This window comes from Ahaetulla prasina, chromosome 1, assembly GCF_028640845.1.
Source record: "Ahaetulla prasina isolate Xishuangbanna chromosome 1, ASM2864084v1, whole genome shotgun sequence".
In the NCBI taxonomy this organism is placed as follows: Eukaryota; Metazoa; Chordata; class Lepidosauria; order Squamata; family Colubridae; genus Ahaetulla; species Ahaetulla prasina.
The window spans coordinates 69369069-69390943 of record NC_080539.1 but is presented as its reverse complement, the minus strand read 5'-3'; the positions used below and the strand labels follow the sequence as shown (position 1 = coordinate 69390943).

Below are 21875 nucleotides of genomic sequence, written 5' to 3'. Positions count from 1 at the left end.
GTGCATTATCTTTTCCTTTAAAGTCGCTGATAATGATCATCCCCATGCTGAATCTTAGGGAAAACATCTGGCATTGCTGTATGTTATTAGTTGTAATTGAGATTTTTATTGAGGTTTTTTTTTTAATAGAAGTTTTGTTTGTCTTTTGCTCATTACCCAGAGTTTCTTTGGACAATTGGGTGGTCATATAAATAGGAATAAGAAATACTGTGTAAATACTGCATAGGTATAAACACGCACAAGAAATGTTTGTTCATAATTACCTGAAGCATGATTATTCTGTTTACTTTATTTTCTAGATTTGCAATATATTGGAATTGAATTGAAATCAAATTCTGTTTGTCAATACCATGAACTATAAACTGGTTGCAGGGACTGTGTTGTAACATACCCTAGGCAGATATCTAGTTGCCAAGTTTATAGTTTTCAGAAGGTTGAGCAAAACAGCAAGCATTGATGCACAATGTTTTGGTTGTATGACATGGGTACACCAAGCCACTCAACATTTCCACAGAAAGCTCACCTTTTTTCACAATTTTTAAATTTTGAATGTATATCATAACTTTCCATTTCTTCTTTCTTTGTAATGTATTCTATCATATATTTTTTTATTAAAATTCTTAAGAATTGAAAGACAATTTCAGTAGAATTGTAAAATCAGGAGAAGTCATGTAAGGTATCCAGCACAATAGTGGAGGTGCCCAAATGAAGATATTCATGGCAGCTGTCTATTTTCCACTTGAACATAAATAATAAAGGGGAGCCAAACAACTTTCTGGCTATATGGTTCTATTATCAACTGCTTTTTCTGTTAAGAAGTTTGCTTTCTTAAAATATTCATCACAGTCTGCCTTCTTATAATTTAAAATCACTTTTCCATATCCATTCCATATTCTAGAACAATGGATTATTAAGTAGTGCTCCTCAAATACCTGAAGAACACTATCAAATCTCCTCTTTCTCCTTCAATCTTATTTTACTGGCCAGTGGAATACCTTTTTCTTAGAAAAAGACTTTATCGGGTATCTTTTGGCATCTTCATTGAACAGCTACTAGACCAAGTCTTTTTTGTTTTTATTCTGAATGTCTGTATGGAAGCATGACATGATTATTTTCTCTACTATTTCCACTATGTTCTCTGCAAAGTTTTCCTTATTAGTTAGAATTAGTTCAGTATTTCCTAATGTCCTCTTGTACCTTCTAAAGTAGAAAATAATCATAGAAGCATGTTAGAATTTGTCAGAAGGACCATGCTTGGGGGAGTAACTATTCCAACATTTATTGGGAAACGCAAAAATCCTCTACGGCTACTAATTTTTGTTTACCCAAGCTTGGTTTGTGAGCTAAGATATTTTGCAAATCGTTCCAATAGTTTTAGCCATTTTTAACCAGCCATGGCTATGTGTACTGTATGAACCTAGTCGTGAAACTCACTATGCAGTACTGGCATGATAAAATTGCACAAGGGTAAATTTGCCATGAGAAAAAGTAACACGAGCACATACTTAAGCTTTAAAGATCTACTGATCTTTTCAGTTCCATAGTTGAAATTAACAGACTAAGGGCTCAATGTGTTTTTGGTCCTTTCTTAGCTAATGGGATTTGATCAAAAGTACTTATGATTTACAGTCCTACTACCCTCCAAAGCCTTTTACTGAAAAAAAAGAGCAAGGATTGAAGGAGATCTCCCAAATGAGAAAAATGATCAAAGAGAGAACATGTTGGACTGCATGGGGGGGAAAGAGAGGGTGATGTAAACATGAATCTGGAGGGATGGTGAGGAGGTTTGTTATAAACCAGCATCAAAGAAGGAATATTATGCTTACTTTTGTACTTTCTGTATTTGACTTCTTCAGAGCAATAATCCTGTCGGCAAGCCAACATTTCTGTTCATTAACTTTAAAGCTGACATTTGTTTCTGCTCAAGATCATTTTCCCTTCTCTTTCAACTGTGTCCCAGGATGACTTACAAGCAGTTGACATACATCCTAGCCAGTGAACATTTTCCAGAACTATGTGAATCAGGTGTTATTATATTTAGAGCCCTCAGTGCTTCCTTTACTACTTTACAACCTTTTAGTATTTTAATTTTATAGCAAACTGTGTTTTTATAACAAACTGGAATAAGCATACATCTATCTTTCATTTGTCTCCTCCCCCCACATTTTTTGGTTGGAAGGTAGAAAAATACTTCTATTTTTTTTAAAAAAATATTATTATTATTATTGTCTTTATGTCCTGAGAGTGCTTAACAGGCTAAGGTTTACACAAAATTGAGATGAGGAATCTGAGACAATTTCATTTCTAGAACTAAAGCTCAAAACGCTTGCTTGGGTTGTTGTGTTTTTTCCATGAGCGACAAGAAATCCAGCTGGATCAGCTCAGCCTAAAGAAAAGCCTATATGGTGTGGCAATTTATGGGCAAAATTTAAATATCTGCATTATGGATTAGCAGATAATTTTTGCCTGTAGACTGCTATCACCTCTAAGGCAACAAAAGGTAGGGGCAATTCTAGCCTAGTATGCCCAAATTGGTGGTATTCTGGAGAGCCCTAGTGGCACAGTGGTTAGAATACAGTATTGCAGCTCACTTTGCCCACAGCCTGGAGTTCAATCCTGATGAGGCCCAAGGTTGACTCAGCCTTCCATCCTTCCAAGGTCGGTAAAATGAGGAACAAGATTATTGAGGGCAATATGCTAACATTGTAAGCCACCCAGAGAATGCTGTAAAGCACTATGAGATAGTTTAGCAGTCTTAGTGCTACTGCTATTATTCAATGGTTCAGATAACCATGGTTTATTGAAACCATAATTGGCTGAGTTGCACCACAGACTCTTAACTATGGGTCAGTGCCTACAATATGCTAAGCCAAAGCCAAATAAACCACACTGTGTATTATATTGTGTGAATTTAAAGTATGGCAGTTGTCGGGAAAGAAAAGCTTCCTTTCCTTTTCCGATTAACTTGTTCTCGTTCCCTCTTCTTCCCAGGCAGAAGATATTTCTAACAATAGGAAATGGCAAAGAAGAAGCAGGTAATAAAAAGAGAGCTAAACCACGCTTCCTGTCTTGTCTCTTTACACTATCCTTTAAGTTGATTCCCTTCTGACAAATAGGAAATAGACATAACCTGTGTTTTGACACAGAGATCATAGCACCATAAGATCCAGTGGTTCAACGAATGGTGCTGGTTTTGGTTTAGCATGATGTATAAATCTATCTGTAGTGGATTATAACCACTGTATATTTTTAAGTTGTGTAAATAAGTCACTGCCTTGTTTAAAAAGTTAAGTTGAAACAAGCTGCAGTTACTGTGATGTAAAATGAAGACTGAAAAAGTATTTAAAGACATTTGTAGAGCAGCCATGACTATATTTTAGGTGACCATTAAGATCATCTAAAATAGCAGCCAATTCAGATTAGATTATCCCCTCCTACTGTTGGGTCAGTATTCTTCATATGCTGAAGAGGTATTGTGAGATTTTATATATCATGTGCAGATGATAGTGTCTTCCGTAACCAAAAATGAGGAATTGTTTTTTGTGATTAATTTACAGCTAATTAATTATGGTAGGCTGTCTTTCTCTTAACCAAATCATCCTAAAGATCTGGTGAACTTCAGAATCAAAGTCAATATAGGTCACTGTAAACATTTTGCTTGAAGGGAAAATTCAAAATTTGCTCCAAATCATCAGAAACCATCTGATTTCATTAAACTTGTATGCATTATCCTTAAATATCAAAACAGCAGAAGCCGTAAGCTCTTGCAACTGAAACATAGCACAACAAAATGTCTTTTGGAAACCCACACCAAATTTCTCTGCTCAACAGTGGTATATATAATTTTTTTCAAAGAAAAGTCCTCCAAAATTTTTCATGGACTGGCTTAGCCCTAGAGATGCCCACGAAAACTCACATCTTGTTCTCAGAGTGATAAAAACAAAATCAATGTAATGGGAAGAAGGAATAACCTTGAAGAACAGAAGGAAGAGTTGCAAACATGAAAATGGTCAGATTAAAGGTATCTGAGTTGGGATCAGAACTGTAATTTGAGAAAGCAATTCAGACAAGACTCTCCATAGTTTTCAGGAAGATAAAGGAAACGAGAGGGGAAGCGCATTCAGACTTGCAATATTCTGTTAATTTGTTTTTTCTTCCATTCAATTTTGTCTGATTCTGAGAGACTGCCTGGAAAAATCCCTACACCTTTCTTGGCAAAGGTTTTCAGGAGTGGTTTGCCATTACCTCCTTCCTAGGGTTGAGAGAAAGTGACAGGCCCAAGCTAGCTTCATGCCCATGGTGGAACCAGAACTCATGGTCTCCCGATTTCTAGCTTGATTTTTTAATCACAATACCAAATGGCTCTCCAGTTTGCCCTGTTACTATACCTTAGAATAAAAGTAATATTAGCATGACTTTGCTTTCCTAGTCTGGTCTACCTTGAACGGCTAACAGTCTCAAAGCTGCAATTCCACCCATTTCGGGCATATGTAGAAGACTGTGATGTACATAGGAAAGGGATAAGTTTACAGTTAGGGTGCCACTCTATTGCTGACATCAAACTGACACCCCCCACCCCTTGGCATTTCTGCAGATTTTATTGGCTTTTGCTTCTTGTTTTAGGTCAACGGTCCTTTTTATCTGAAATAAAAATGTTATAACTTGAAGCTGTTTTTCCTTAGAGGTACTACATCTTATTTCCATAGGTTCTTGTTGTTAGGTTCTTCAGTCTGGTTCTGTTCAGAGGAAGCTGATGTTTTCCAGCTGGACTTTGACACCAACAGTGAGTTGAAAATAGATTGCTGCTTTCAATGAAGGGAAGACAAAGCATGATTAAGAAAATGGTGAATCTCAGCTTTTCAGGAAGCTTATTCATGAGTTCAGGTTGTACAAGCCAAAATGAATTTCTAAGAACACTGCCAGACAATGTCCTAGCTATAACTTTGGCATCTAGGTCTCAGCAGTTACGATGAATAATACAAAATCTGGAGCAAACCACCAGTTGATTCCTTTGGCCAATGAAGACAATTCAATGTCTTTCAGATGTTTTAAACTAATGTTCCTAATAGCCTTGCAATTGGCTATACTTATTGGGGTTCATGGGAGTTGAAGTCTAAAGCATCTGGAATAAATAACATTGCCTTCCTCTGCTCTTATATTCATACAAAGAAACCTCTTTAGCCCTCAGAAAAGATCTGATGGCTGACATTTTGAAGCTCAATAGCAGCAAGGTAGTAACTTAATGTAGAATACATACATACTTTACTTCCAAAAGTTCTGTGATCCAATATCTGGTGTCCACCTGTAGAGTTGGGAGAGTTTGAAGTATTGGAAAATTACTTAGCACAAGCTTCAAATTAAATCAGTTAAGTGTAACAGTATGTGAGAATGTCCTTGAGAGGCCAGGGAAAGAACTGCCAGGGGAATGGTTGGATAAGAAGCAACTTTGCCCACAGCAGGAATGTGAATGTGACAAAAATCACAGAAGGGATCCTCCCTAATTTCTTGAGCTATAAAGGCAATGGGAAAAATTGTACTGTATTTTCAGACTTGCAATGTAACCTTACAATAAAATAGAATTAGTTCATCTGGGCATGCTTCCTGCACTACCTCACAAGGCTGACAATAAGTTGATCTCTTAAATAACATGAGAGCTTTTGAATATCTTGTTGAAAGACTTGGAATGATATTTTCCTCTCAATCTCATTTATAGAAACAAAAGCAATGAGATGATAAAATTTATTTGTTTATTTAATTAATTGACTAACTTCTATCCCACCTTTATTGCTTTTATAAATAACTCAAGGCAGCAAATATATCTAATACTCCTTCCTTCTCCTACTTTTCCCATAACAACAAATTATGGGAGAGACTGGTCCAAAATCACCCAGCTAGCTTTCATACCTAAGGGAGGACTAGAATTCACAGTCTCCTAGTTTCTAGCCTAATGCCTTAACCAAATTGGCTCTTAGATATTAAATTCTTACCTGAACTTCCCAGAAGCATTTGGTTCTGCACAGACTGAGTTTTGCATCATTATGTGCATCTGTTTTTAGTTTATTCAAATGGCTTTCTCATTTCAAGGAGTTGTCCGTAACTCTTTGTGTCTACTTGTCTGTGGCCAAATACAGAGTGCGCAGGGCCTATCCTTTAAAATCCTTGGAATTTATATAACCTCCAATTCTAGCAATGTGAAATGTGGCTTTGGTTACAATAACAAGTGTTTAGGGAACAGAGGAGATTTTAAACTGCAAAAAGCACAAAAGCAAAACAAAGCAAAACTCTGCATACTGTTTTGATTTTCAATAGCCATGTGAGGACATCCTCTAGTTTTTAGCTATAAATAAGCAACTGCTGTCAGTGGAGGATGGATAACATTTCACATTTCTCTTGATGTTTTCTTAAACGGTAATTTTCTTCCCACAGTCTTTCTAAAGTGAAAATCAAGGCCAGTAAAGCAAAATCCATAGCCATGATTAACTTAAACTTGGTTGATTGAATAAACAACAAATTGGCTGTGTCCACATGGCAAGTCATACCACAATGGCTGGGTGACAAAATATGTAAAGTAACAAACAAAAAAAATCATATTTTGACCTAGCATGGTGCATGAACTCATTTACTTCTGAGTTCTACTTAGATGGCTCCATAAAGCTACATAAAGTCAAACTGGAGTGAAAAAAGACTACATGATCAAAACTAAGATACTCATTGAAAGTGGTCTCCAGCAGACAATTCTCCATCTGAAGGAGGTCAATGAGGACTTCTTCAAATTCAAATCATTCTCTCTTTGAAATATGGATGATTTGAAAAATATCCAGTTTAAATAGCAATAGCACATAGCCTTATATGCTGCTCCATAGTGCTTTAGAACACACTCTGAATGGTTTATAATGTCAGCATATTGCCCCCAACAATCTAGATTCTCATTTTACTGACCTCAAAAGCATGGAAGGCTGTGGGCAGAATTAGTCAACCTGGAGCCTTGTTAGGATCGGACTCCAGGCTGTGGGCAGAGTTAACCTGAAATACTACATTCTAACCATTGTGCTACTAGAACTCCTAAAACCAGAGTCAAGGCTTGTAATAACACATCAAAAAGTTATACCTGGATCTGTCAGCAGTCACAGAGGTCATATAACCATAATCCTTGTTTTCATGGTGAGAGTATATTAAATTCTTCCTAAATTTCTACTCATATATATGTAAAGATCAGGGGTGAAATGTAAAATTTGTTACTACTGGTTCTGTGGATGTGGCTTGGTGGGGGCGTAATGTGACTGGGTGGGTGTGGCCAACTTTTTTTTTTAACTTTTAAAAGCATTTTTTCTACAACCTCTTCAGCTGAAGAGGGCAAAGAGGTTATAGAAAAAATGCTTTGAAAGAGTTCTGACGATCCCAGGTGAGTTGCCTGATCGCCAGATCCCTTTAAAAGCTTTCTTTTTTACAGCCTCTTCGGCTGAAGAGCTTATAAAAAAAATGCTTTGAAAGGGTTCTGACAATCCCAGCTGAGCCACGCAATCATCAGAGGCTTTTTTTTTACTTTTAAAAGCATTTTTTCGGCCAAAGAAAAAATGCTTTTAAAAGTAAAAAAAAACTCTGCTGATCGTGCGGCTCAGCTGGACATGCAGGGGGAGGGCAAGGAGGGGCAGAGATTTTTGCTACCGGTTCTCTGAACCACCCGCCGCCATCGGTACCGGATAGGCGATCAGGTCCGAACTGGGAGCATTTTACCCCTGGTAAGGATGTATTCACAGTTTATGCAAAATCATAATACTAGATCTATGGATGTGGTCAATAAATGAAGTGTTCTGTTGCTCAAAAATGGTGAATATATGAAGTAGTGACAAGAGTTTTCAGAGACATGATGCTCATTTCAAATCTTTTGATTATGGATCTTTTATGATAAAGTCTTTGCCCAAATTACATTATATAGAAATTAAAAATTTGAAAACAACAAAAGGACAGTAAACAGCATTGGAAACATAAAATCAAGTGTTCCCATACAGAGCGAAAGAATTACATAGAGTCAGTGGTGGGATTCAAGTCATTTAACAACCGGTTCTCTGCCCTAATGATTTCTTCCAACAACCAGTTTGCAAAACTGCTCAGAAAGTTAACAACCGGTTCTCCTGAAGTGGTGCGAACTGGCTGAATCCCACCACTGCATAGAGTCTTTCTAAAGTTAGGGTCCTTCTAATGTATTGGAGATTAATCGCCACAATTCTTATGCTGGCTTGGGAGTTGGTTCAATTCATCAAGAGGAGGACAGCTTTGGGAAAGCTGGCACAAGGGATAGTTTTTTCCACTGGCTTTTCCCACCATAGATATATATATTTTAAAAAGTCTGAGTCTCAAGGAAATCATCATGATAGTTTCTTCCTAGAAATCCAATTGGGAAATGTCTCAGATCCTGATTGTTTGGGTTACTTTTCAAAGTAAAAAATATAGCCCACTAGGAGAAAATGATTTGTAGCCGCGATTCTTGGTCATCTTGGAGTAATAGATATACACAGCCTGGCCAAAATTATACTGCCAAAGAAATGTAGCTTAGCAGGCCAGCATCAAACATATCATTAAAGCAGACTGTCAAGGACAGCCTGAGTTGGCAGTGCATGCTAGGAAATGATCAACACAATATTTGCAGAACTAAATCAGGATCCACATTATCCGGTGGATGTTCTGCTAACAGGCTACCATCTGACATCAGTATTCATAGAGGCCATGTTCTTGCTGAGGTGGTATTATCATGCAGTGATTTTTAATGGATAGTTTAACATACAGAAGTTATAGCACATCACTGCAGTTTTATGGAGTATCCAGATGATGCCATCATCCTTTAATTGGTAGCCTGTGTTTTCTCTCCCTTTTTTCACTTTGTTTCAAAATGGAGGTCGTTTTAGGCAGAAAAACATGTACTCTCAAGAAGCATGTGGGCGTTTCAAACCGATTCATTCATGGAGTTTAGGAGAGGGGGGTTAATACCAGCAGTGATTTTCCCTTTTGCAGTTGTTGTGGTTCTAAGTATCTGAGAAGTTGAGTTACTTAATTGGTTAAATATATGCTGCTCCATTTCCAAGCAGCTTATAAGTAGCAGCATCAAATAACAAATCAATATTGTTGTTTATTATGTTTTTGATATCTATTTTTAGTGGTTGATTGTACTCCAGCCAGAATCGTAGTGTTCCGCTTGGGCACTCATATGAATATTATAAACAAGCAAACAAATAAATAAGTATTAAACACAATCACAATTCCGCAGGTGGGCCTTGCTGGCAGCAGTCCCTTAGCAAACCTTTTCTGCTAACTCTTCTTTAGCAGCCTCTCTGGGCAGGTAGTTATTTTTGTACAGGCATTTCCCAACCTAGCACTCACCCTCTTTTATGAAATTAATTTCAAGCACCAGACTTTAAAATAGGTGACCATCGCATTTTAAAATCAACTGCGTTTCACATTTAACCTTCAATCCTGAGTTGAGGAATAGGGAGTTTTGCTAATACAAAAGTAGGAATGGGAAGTCTAGAATTCTTCTGTGGAAAAAAGGAGCATGTAATCAAATGGACAGCTTGCATGGCAGGTTAATTGTGTTTTGGTGCCAAGAGGGAAGTGTTTTCTTCCTTTTTCTATGCAGATACTCCTTCCCTACAATCTGCTCCAGGAGCATTTCTCGATCTTCTTTTGAGGTAGTCTGTTAAGGAAATGCAGAGGAAGTGAAAGAGTTAAATTTCCCATGATGCAAATTGAGTTCTGCTTGTGGTTTGTTAGCTGCTAACCACAGAGCTTGTGATTTATGAGCTATGGATGAGCATTTCATTCTTTCAGAATCCCAGTGGAAAAACAACAACTTTTTTTTAAAAAAAAATATGCCTACTTATGATCTTATCAGAAAGAGTGGTAAGTTGTAGTTTTGAAAGTTTGCAGCTCAAATATGAAAAATCAAAGTTGTGTAGGCAGCGACATAAAAAAACTGAGTACCGTATATACTCGAATATAAGCCGATCCGAGTATAAGCCGAGGTCCCCAATTTTACCCCAAAAAACTGGGGTAAACTGGGGACTCGAGTATAAGCCGAGGGAGGGAAATGAGGCAGCTACCGGTCAGGGAAAGCCTCCTCCTCAGCCGAGAAGGCTGGCTCCCGCCCGCCCTCTCACTGCACCGGCAGGGCTTCCCCGCGCTAATGCAAAAGCCCGCCAAGTTTGCACCATCTGGTATAATGTGAAAAAAAGAAGAAAAAAAAACTCGAGTATAAGCCGTATATACTCGAGTATAAGCCGAGGGGACGTTTTTCAGCACAAAAAATGTGCTGAAAAACTCGGTTTATACTCGAGTATATACGGTACTTACATTGGTGTCAAGAGAAAAAAGGGTGAAATAGGTAGGATAAGCATCTCTAAACACAGGCACATCCTGTCATGCCAGTATAGTTGGGATTGTGGAGATGTGGAAATAAAACAGAGAATTAAAAAAAAATAATAGCTGTGTGGGTTGGGAATTACAGCTCCACAAACAATGAATGGAAAAATTGCAATATACTGCAGAAGAGGGCTCAGAGGCGATTACAAATCAGCCAGGATTCAATGTAAATTGTAGTTTCAGTTCAGATATATCAACAGATTGGGACTTCTGAGGTGGGGGGGGGATTTCTGTGCATGTATAGTTGTTCAAGTAATCCAATTTGGAACATTTTATTCAATTCAGTGTTTCAGATTAGTCAATTGCATTTGGAATTCAATTGTCTTCAAAGTGAACCCCCAAATTGACTATATACTCCTGGCAGGAATAGGAGTGGCCATGAGAAAGTAAATTGAGAGAATATTGGACCAAACCCAACAGGCAAACATAGACTGGCGAAGTGTGGACTAGAAATGCAGGTTTTGTGGCATCAGGTCCAGATTAGAAGTGGAATATGCAGGAAACGGATATAAAACAGCTCAGCTCCAGCCACAGCAAGTAAGAACAGACTTCAGAAATTGCATTGAAGGTGTGAGAGCCTGGAAGTTCTTTGAGAGATCATGAGGACAATACAGTAAATATAAAAAAATGTCAGCACTTGGATGTATGTTTTGAAGTCCCATAGGAATCAAAGAAAGTGGAATCACATAATCTATCGACTGGCAACATTTCTGATCGCATGTAGAAATCTAAATCTAATACCTATCCAGCTTTGTTCAAGTCAGTGGTGGGTTGCCCCCGATTTGGTTTGGTTCTTGTGAACCCGTAGTAAAACTGGTGGGAGGCTCCGCCCGGACGTCACTATGGACGATCTGTGCATGCACAGAAGCTCCCGTTGCAAACTGGTAGTAAAGGTAAGTAGAACCCACCCCTGATTCAGGTCTATGTCTAAATATATTTTTAAAAAAAACAAGGGAAAGATTTCCATGTGACCCAATCTACTCTAGTCATGCCTTCATAAGCAACAGGTAAATTACATTTACAGTAAGTGACATAGAGAAACAATTAGGAACCGATACCTATTGTATATACATTTATTTCTTCATCAAAACACCCCAGCTATCATAAAAACTTTTCAGCCATTCCATGATAGACACGACCTGTATTTGTGATGAACTGCAATGTAAAAGACTCTAAAGAGAAGAAAATAATTTTCCTGAATTGTACAGGCCAGTACTGAGATCTATCCGTAGGCAGTATAAAATAGCTTAGGAAATTATTTGGGCTGGAGATTTCTGGACTGTTTGCCCAGAGAAAAAAAAGTTTTCCAGATGGTTTTATAACATTGAGACTGAATAGGAATAATATGGGATAAAGAACAAGGTGTCAGAAATAAAAGCAGGTTTTATTTACTTATTATGTCCTGCAGATTGTCAAAACATACATGGACATCCAAATTTTATCTCTCTGCAGGGAGGACATGAAACCTGAGATAAGACTGACAGAGAAATATATTGTGTCCGTGAAATAGGAATTTCACCTTTGTATACTTGGTAAAAATGTTAGTCTAGAAAGATATGCAATAGAAAGGATCTGGAATATATTATATATTATGCAGTATATATTATATATATGTATGTGTGTATGTATGTATGTATGTATGTAAAATATTTATACATATATTGAATCTAAATATATTAATAATATATAAAATATATACAATCCTCATGCATATTAATAGTATGAGTGAGTGTCCGATATATTGATGAGCAGAGAGAGAAAGAAAATAACAAAAACAGAGAATACACCTGATATATTAACTGATAATTGTCTTAAAATAGCTAGATGGTGCAAGGGTTGGGAAGATATGGAAATCGTGACATGGCCCAGTAGTTCTCTGAAGCTTTAAAGGGGAAAGTGCTATTTGTATTTGATCATGTTGTCTGGAATTCTGTAAAGGTAGAAGTGCACAGTTTTGACTCCTCATGGACTTGAAAGTTAACAAAATGATAGAAGGAATGAATTATGAAATGAATTCTCCACCTTTGTATGTAATACATTTAATATAGTGAAATGTATTAACTATATTTAATATAATTAAATCTAAATTAAATCAATTAATTGTTAATCTGGCTCTGACCTGTTGATTTTGGAACGTTGCCCCTTGCGTGATATTTGAAGGTTAAGGGTGGCTCTTGGGCCAAGAGAAAAATTGCACATGACGCTTTAAAAGCGTGAATAGTGCCAGATAGCAGTGCACTAGAATTATCTTGACAAATGCAGGACTTGTTCCAATTATTTTTGACAGCAGCTGCCTACTCTCAGACCATTTCCATTTATATGATTGGAGTGATAATTGAGGCCAAGATTAAGATCCTCTGATTCAATGGGATATGATGACTGCAGCACCCGTTTACCATTTCTTTTGGCACATCCTCTTCTACTCCCTGTTTCTCTACTAATAGGAACTTTAGTCTCAAAGTTGAAGGTTCATATAATGGGCTAAGTATAATATTGCAGGTATGATTGGAGTGAATTGTAGGAATGACCCAGAAGTATGATTCACATTATTTATTTTATTATTTTTATTTAATGTTTCTTTATTATAACTTAGTTTTATTAATGTTCTGTTTTATGCTGTGTATTTGTCTATTGGCTAATCAACAATAAAGTTAGAGAGAAGCATAACGACCTTTGCTTGAATTTCATTTAGTCTATACAATCGATGGTTTAGTTTCGCCGCGAACTTAAAACTTATTTATTTCGTATGGCTGGACTAGCCTGATTTTTATTTTTATTGGATGGGTTTTTAAAATTTTGTGATTTTACGGGGGAGTACGTTTTTTAACATTTTGGGCATTTAAATTAGTTTTTTAAGGGATGTTTTTAATTATTGTGTGTATTTATATTTTATCTGCCTGTTCACCGCCCTGAGTCCTTCGGGAGAAGGGCGGTATACAAATTAAAATATTATTATTATTATTATTAGTTTATGGCAAAGCAAGTTGTTGGAATCCAGTAAATTTATTCAGCAAATTATAGTAAAGAAAACAAGGGCTTAGCAAACTGTATGAATACAGACAATGAGTATTAAAAAGAATTGGTGATGGCCTGGACTAGGGATGTACAGACATTACAATCTCATTGCACCAATCAAGTTTACGGCAAGTGCACATCTTTATAATACACAATTGATTAAAACATCTGTTTCTTAGACTTTGAGATTAACCTAAATTTAGCAAGAATGTATGTATTTGCAGGAAAGACTGGCTTGGTACCGGGGTACTTAATGTTTCCAGGATTTACAATTTTTCATGCAAAGCACCCCTCCTTCTAAAAACAATTGTTTACATTTACAAATCTAAAAACCTTTTTTACAATTATGCACACTTTGAAAATGATCCAGAAGCATTGCTTTGGATTTCCCACAAACACAGTATTTCTCTGCCATTCCTTAAAGCAGGGCTCTCCAACCTTGGTCCCTTTAAGGCTTGTGGACTTCAACTCCCAGAGTTCATCAGCCAGCTTTGCCTTAAAACAACCCCTACCTTAAAGCAGCCCATCTTTTTGACAATTCCATATGAGCCCTGAGAAAAACTTGCAGCTACTTTAAATATAGTCATAATTCACTTTAATGACTGATTCTTTAAAGCAGCAGCAACAGTATCTTTCTCCCCACCCCAGGAAGTCAGGCTGTTTTAATAAATAGCTGAGAAATACTACGCATGGAGGAGACCTAAAGTGTTTCTGAATCACTACGAAAGTATGCACAGACCTGCTACTTTTTCCTCCTGCCGCTTTCTTCAGATTTGGAGTCTGGTAGTCAGAAAAGCAGGAAACAAATTTGTCGGGTAAGCTAGTTGAAAGAGAGAAAAGGTAATCAAATGGGTTTCACATCTTTCTTCTTTGTTTTCAGCAAAATTAATCTATGCCTAGTATTATTGGGTAACCAGGAGTTCTGCCTTCGGCATTCCTTGTTGTGAAAGCAAAGTGATCTATTCCTTTGGACGTTTGTCATATGTCCAAGAATCTTAAATACAGAGGAATCCTTGTAAACCAAGCCAAGCATTCTTTAGGAAATTAATTGCCACAAACTAATTTAGACATTTTCTCTTTCTTGGGATGATAACTAGTAGTATCTTTATGACATACATGATTTCAAAGCCAAAACAAAATGAGCTATGAATTGCAAACTAATGTCAGATGTGTAGCCTCAGATGTGCTTTCTCTCTCGCTCCCTTTCTCAGGATATATTAAGGAGGTTTTGACTAACAAGAAAAAGCAATCTCTTTCTAGTTCCCAATTGGGCTGTTTAAAAGAGAATGTTTCCCTTAAAAGTTTCCTACTTTGTTGTGTCCACAGAGCTCTGGCCCTGTCATTAGGCCGAGTGAAGCTGCCACCTCAAGCAGCCAAATCAGGATGTTATTAAAAGACAACAAATGGATAGCTACTTCCTCTGTTCAGTTTACAGTCTTAAAGCCAGGCAAGGGAACATTTGAAAAAATGATCTGCTGGTCACCATAATGTGATTAGTTTTGATTTTGGTAAGGATGGGTGTGTAGAAGCCTTTGCCACATTTGATGTTTTCAGCTTTCCTAGTAGCTAAGCTGAAGAGCAAATACAAGCAGCATGCTAACATTTCCCCTGCTGTTATCCTGGATGGTTCTTTCAAATCTTCTTTTTACTTCAACTGCCAGCTCCTAAAATAAGGAGATTCGGGAATAACTTGCTAAACAAAAACAGATATGTTGGAAATGAATGAAAACTGATTGAGAAAGAGGAAGCTATCCTCAGCCAGAATTGGAAGCGGAATCCCTTGCTCCGTCCAGATTTCGATAATAAGGAACATTCTACTGTGTTGGTATTTTTATTCAATAACGTCCTGTGGTACTAGAAGAACTTGGAATATGGAACATTCAGTAATTTGTTTTTATAAAATTCCTATTGGTTTTAATAGGAATTAAAGCAACAAACAATCAAAACTCTTGATCAAGACTTAAGGGAAAGCTAATCACTGTAGCAATATTTCTCATTTAGTGAGAGTAATCATAGTTTTTCCCACTACTATGGTAGTAGTTTGGGGTTTAAATGGAATTCAGATTCATTAAATTTCCTGGGTGACTTTGGCAAATCATAATTTAATGTTATTGTGACATAAGGTAAAAGGTCCTCTGAGAACTTATTGCTAAGTATAATGTGAAGGAACCAAATGTTCATATGTGTTAAAGCTTAGGCATTAGGTGAAATTACTAATTAACAGGATAATTTCCTCAGAAATAATGGAGTCAAGCCCACAAATATTTTAAATATTTTATGAAATTATTAAGACTTTAAGCAAACAAGTTTGAGGGATGAAATTTATCTTGTAAAAATTGCCATGCCAAGAAATAGTTACAGCCAGTGGTGAAATCCAATTTTTTTTTACTACCGGTTCTGTGAGCATGGCTTGGTGGGCGTGGTGTGGCTTGGTGGGCATGGCAGGGGAAGGATATTGCAAAATCCCCCCTCTCCCCACTCCTGGGGGAAGGATATTGCAAAATTTCCATTCCCACCCTACTCTGGGGCCAGCCAAAGGTGGTATTTGCTGGTTCTCAGAACTACACAAAATTTCTACTACAGGTTCTCCAGAACCTGTCAGAACCTGCTGGATTTCACCATGGTTACAGCATATTAATATGTCAAAGTGGAAATTAATGATTTCCCCTCTCTACACATCAGTATTGTTTCACTGTAGTAGTGTGAAAATTCTAACCTTAAATCTTTCCCAGTCTTTCATTTGATTAAGGCTAATATTTTCCAAACAAGGCTTGGTTGTTTTGGGCTTCAATTGAATTTTAACCTCTGGCACCAGCCTCCTTGAATATTATTATTTTTAATGATTACACACACATACACACACCTTTCTCTGCCAGTCCAGCCCCTTTTTTAGTTGTGTGTCCCAATAACTTCCATTGGTCTCTCTCACATTATCCATACAAAAACACTCTGCTCTGATTTGCTCTTTGGAGGATAAGGGTGTCCCTAAGACGAGATTTAGAAGAGCTCCTGTTAACCCTAGGATTAATGTGAAACAAGATCAGAAGCCAAATGGCTACTATGAAATTGGTTGGGTATAATTCTGAAATCAAGTTTCTTTGAGTTTAGCAAACTCAAGGTATCCCCTGTTTTATCTTTTGAGCGTAGATTAAGATGTAACTCTATTGGGTCAGATGTAAGAGATATTTACAATTTCTAACAACAAAGCTGGGCACTGCTTATTGTCTATTCCCAATTTATATGTGCTTGTTCAACCTCTTTGTCAGAGGGAACAAGCAGCCTGGCACAGAAACTCTATACACAATCGGTACCTTTGTCCTTAGTTTAACAATACTCAGATTCCTTTGTTTTGACAACTGATCTAAGAAATGATTTAGATTAGCCACGGCTGATACAGAGGCAGAGCACAATGCAGAAAACAACTTCCTTTTATGGCATAAACTCACTTTTAGAAAATGCTCTCCTGTTACATTTTTTAACTCATCTTCTTATAATTAGAGCCATGACTCTCCACTGAGATATTCGTACGTTCATTTCAGTCTCAGAGAAGCTTCTTAATACTTCTCTTTCTGAATCATAAAATTTGATTTGCAAAGGAATTATTGAAACATTTTTGAAGCTCAGAATTTATGGGCTTTAGGCATAGTGTGCATAATTAGAGACTGGGTTATGTGTACATACATAGTAAGCTTTATTTCTGTTGATTAATCTTACATACTTTTCAGGGGTGGCTAATGAATGGCCCTTCAGATGTTGATGAACTGTCACTTCCATTATCTCTCATCATCGGTCGTATGGCCAGGGCTGATGGGATGCTCATAATTTTTCTCATGTCTCATCCTTCAAGTGCATCTATAAGTACTTCATTCTAAGCACTGGGAAGTTCCAGAAGTTTTGGGAACACTTGAATCTAATTGCAAATATTTTTTAAACCAGGTTTGCTATGGTTTTCTTAAGCATCTGTAGTTAATTATCTGGAAGGGAACTTAGTAACAACACTGTTGTCTCCTTGTCAGCTCTAGTTTTGGTGGAAGGGGGGGGGGGTGGACACTCTGTATGTGTAGAGATTTGGATTGTAATTCTTATTTCTCTTGATTAATATTGAGTAAAACTTTGAGTGAGTTCTCCTGCAGAAATATATGCAGCCAGAGTTAGGAACACTAACTGGAATACAAATAAAAAATGAATGTCTATAACAGGAGTAGTCAACCTTTTTATACCAACTGCCCACTTTTGTATCTCTGTTAGTAGTAAAATTTTCTAACCGCCCACCAGTTCCACAGTAATGGGCCATGTATCGTCATCTGCGCATGCCTCTCGCGCATCATGGATTGGGTTTTGCGGGGTGGGCACCGGCTACCAGCTCTGCTTCTCTGTTACAGCTAGGTGGTGTGGGGGAGATGGGTGAGCTATTCTAGGATGAGGCTCTTTTGTTTGCGGTCATACTATAGTGCCATTTAGTTTCACTTACGTAACGTGAACTAAACTTATGCGCAGGTGATACAAATAGTATATTTTCAGACATTTAAATTGTCATGGGGAATTTTATGAAAACCTAATGAAAATGTTTTTAAATAATGCTATGAAATTTTTTTAAAAAGTCAATTAAATTAAAAAAAAGGAAAGTGCTTCAGTATTGGACAAAACCCCTACCACCCACCATGAAAGCTGGAACACCCACTAGTGGACGGTAGGGACCAGGTTGACTACCACTGGTCTATAAGCTTAGACTTAGTTTATCTTCTGTTCCAATTACTAGGGTGTCCGATTTTATATAGAGTAGATGCAAAATAGGAGACAAATTTAGAACTCTGACTCTTCCTTCCAGGACTCTCATTGGTCCCCGGGAACATGACCCAGCCCTCTCAGATGAAGGTTAATCCATCAGAGAAACATTGTGCACAAAGCCAGCCCTATCCTACACCCCCCACCATTGTTCTTTATGTGTTTGGCTGAACACTGAACGCTGAACATTTCTATTGGCTGACTATTTGCTGACTGAAAAGTTTCCATGGTATTTTTTGGGCCAAAGGTGGCCATTGGAGATTAGAGATTGGCCATTGTCTTGAGATCTGCTTGTTCTATCCTTTGCCAGCAAGAATTTAGCAATGAAAAAAAAAAGGTTTAAATTGCAATGATTTAGGTCATGCAGAAATCTTTATCAAATTCATTTGATGCAGTTTAATAGTTATTAGTCATTTACTCCTCATGGAAGTACTGCCTTATTGGTCCTTAGGAAGGAATGGCCAATATAAAAATAACGATGACATTCCTCCCTCCATTTATCACCCAGATTTTTTCAATGAAATTTGTACTGGAAGGTGATAATAAACCTTCTAGTAAGAAAGATGCTGGATAACTGTGCCAGTGCAGGGGACCAGTAGCACAGAAAAATGTATGTGTATTATAGTTGGCAGCATTGCCACTTCTTTTACCAAGATGTACCTTCCCTGTGGTTAGCTGGTCATTCATCTAGGCTAGAGGTTTTCAACCACTGATCTTAAGAATGGGGCTCAATCTGCAGATTGCTTTGGCTTGATCTGCAGTTAGGGAACCAGTTCTGGCTATTGAGCTGGAAAACCTACTCTCTGCTTCCTCCAAACACTAGCAGAACCTAACATACTGGAGAGGCAGAATTCCTTTTTATTCCACCAGATTAACTGCTTGAGCAGGGGTCTGGACTAGAAGACCTCCAAGGTCCCTTCCAGCTCTATCCTATTCTAAGCTTATGTTAATAGAGCTGCTGGGGTTGCAGAAAGTGAAAAGAAACCTACACAACCTCTAGGAGGGAGATATTCACTTCCAGCTATATTATTCTAAAGAGCATGTTATAAACTAAAGAGCAGATTAGTATGAATCCTCTCCACTGATTTCCCTGGGTTTGAGGATGATTAGTTTTTATCTGCTGGAAGGAGAATGGCATCCAACAGTGCTGCCTTCTTGTTGATTCTTATTATTGTTTCTCTCCCTTTTAAATTGTATAAGCTGCGGTATCTTCTTAGAGGAGAATGGCATTAAAATATGCACTGGTTTTAAATACATAATAATTCTTTTAGGGAAATTATTATTTTTTTACAAGACAAGAGCATTAAAATGACTATGACTGACTTTGGGATTTCTGAAAACCTTGGGTAAATGTTCTGGCTTCCAGCTACTCAAACTGGTGATTGTTTTAGATTTGAACAAAATGGTAAGCCACAATTAGTTGGCTGTGGAGCTATATGTGGTGGGGAATAAAATGGCAGCTGACACTCACGAACCCAGCTTTATGAAACAAGCTTTTTAGTCTAGTGTGTCTGACAAACATAGCCATCATTACTTACACAATCTAGTATTTATTCTGGATTCACACATTGTATGAGTTATTAATGTAGTTTACTCAGTTTTGTCTTAGCATGTTGACTGAATACAGAAGCATAGTTTGTAAACTATGATTTGTGGCTTAATATAAAGAATTACAACTGTCACTTATTCAATATATATATCATGGTTGAACAAAACACTAGTGATGCATGAACCAGGTCTGACAGCAGCATTTCATATTGGTACTGCAAAATAAAGGTCTCAGGCTTGTTTTCAAAGAGCCCATTTAAATTAAAATTCTGTGACTTTCCACAATCTGGGCCATCACAGCAAGCTGGTGGCAATAAGATTTTTGGATGCTTTGGAAGAACTGAACACAAAGCAGAGGTGAGCTTCAGCAGGTTCTGACCAGTTCTGTAGAACCGGTAGTGGAAATTTTGAGTAGTTCGGAAAACAGGTAGTAAAAATTCTGACTGGCCCCACCCCCATTTATTTTCTGCCTCCCAAGTCCCAGCTGATTGGAAGAAAATGGGGATTTTGCAGTAACCTTCCCCTGCCACGCGCACCAAGCCACACCCACAGAACCAGCAATATAAATTTTTGAAACCCACCACTGGCACAAAGCCCCATGGAGTCAGGTAGTTGTCCACACAGTGCATTGGTAACTGGAAACAGCTGTTCCACGTATATACAGAGTCACCCTTTACCAATAGAGTATTTGTACCTCCGGCTTGAAATGAGGAATCCTTGGTGCTCTCTGAGCTTGCTTGTTTTCTTGCAGACATTTCATTACCCAAACTAGGTAACAGCTTCAGTGCTAGTAAGGGGGGGCTATTTGCTGTCAGTTTATATTCTAGTGTCTTGCCTGTTTATGTGGGTGGGGGCGGTCTTCGGGATTCATTGGTTGGGCTGTTTACTAATGGCTCTATGGCAGTCTCCCTTTACTTGTCAGCACAGGTGTCCCCAACCTGTGGGCAACGGCCTATTCGCAACCAGGCCTCACTCGTGTGAGCGTCGCAAGAGCTTGCAGCCCCACCTACAAGTAACGGGTACTCTCCTGCTCCTCCCACAAAAACGTTCCCTCTCCCCCCCTTTCCAGGCCCCCAACCTGGAAAAGTTGGGGAACTCGTATCTAACAGTTGGGATTTTCAGAGTTGTAAGTGAAAGGATCCTAAATCTCATGGGCCCATAAGCAAAAGGCCTTTTTCCTACTTGCCTTTAACCATGGCACCAATAAATGCTCTGGGTTTGGCCCTGGTCCACATGTCATTACCTCCATCTGTTCCCCAGCCCATGAGTGGCTTAATCTTCTAAGCTCCCCAATGTTAAAAGTGGACTCCCCAATTCCCACACCTTTCACAGATATCATCAAGATCTGCCAAGGTGCACATCTTCCGCAGACGGCATTTCTCTTGGTAGATAGCCAGTGGTGAAATCCAATTTTTTTTACTACTGGTTCTGTGGGCGTGGCTTGGTGGGCGTGGTATGGCTTGGTGGGCACAGCTTGGTAGACGTGGCAGGGAAAGGATACTGCAAAATCCCCATTCCCTCCCCACTCCTGGGGGAAGGATATTGCAAACTCTCCATTCCTACCCCACTCCAGGGAAAGGATACTGCAAACTCTCCATTCCCACCCAACTCCAGGGAAAGGATATTGCAAAATCTCCATTCCCACCCCACTCTGGGGCCAGCCAGAGGTGGTATTTGCCGTTTCTCTGAACTACTCAAGATATTTCTGCTACCGGTTCTCCAGAACCTGTCAGAACCTGTTGGATTTCATCCCTGCAGGTAGCCTGGGAACAGACAGAGGCAAACAATTTGAATCATCAAGGAAGACCATAAATGTCATCGCTGCAGGATGCAGCATTTGCCTTGGGGGGGGGGGAAGGCTGGAGACTTCAGTATATTGATGTTGATTGTTTCCTGATTGGTTATTTGTAGCCTATGACTATGATTAAATATTGTATCATTAAGTGTAAAATGTATACCCTATGACTATCATTAAGTGTTGTAAGCGTTGTACCTTGATGAAGGTATCTTTTCTGTTATGTACACTGAGAGCGTATGCACCAAGACAAATTCCTTGTGTGTCCAATCACACTTGGCAAATTCTATTCTATTCCTTTAAGCGGAGAGCGACCCAA

At 38.2% G+C, this 21875-nt stretch overlaps 1 protein-coding gene across 1 annotated transcript in view; it reads left to right on the top strand.

Moving 5' to 3' along the window:
• Positions 1-21875, top strand: part of DAAM2 (dishevelled associated activator of morphogenesis 2) — a 265206-nt gene that overhangs the window by 12263 nt on the left and 231068 nt on the right. The gene's annotated exons all lie outside the window — the stretch shown is intronic.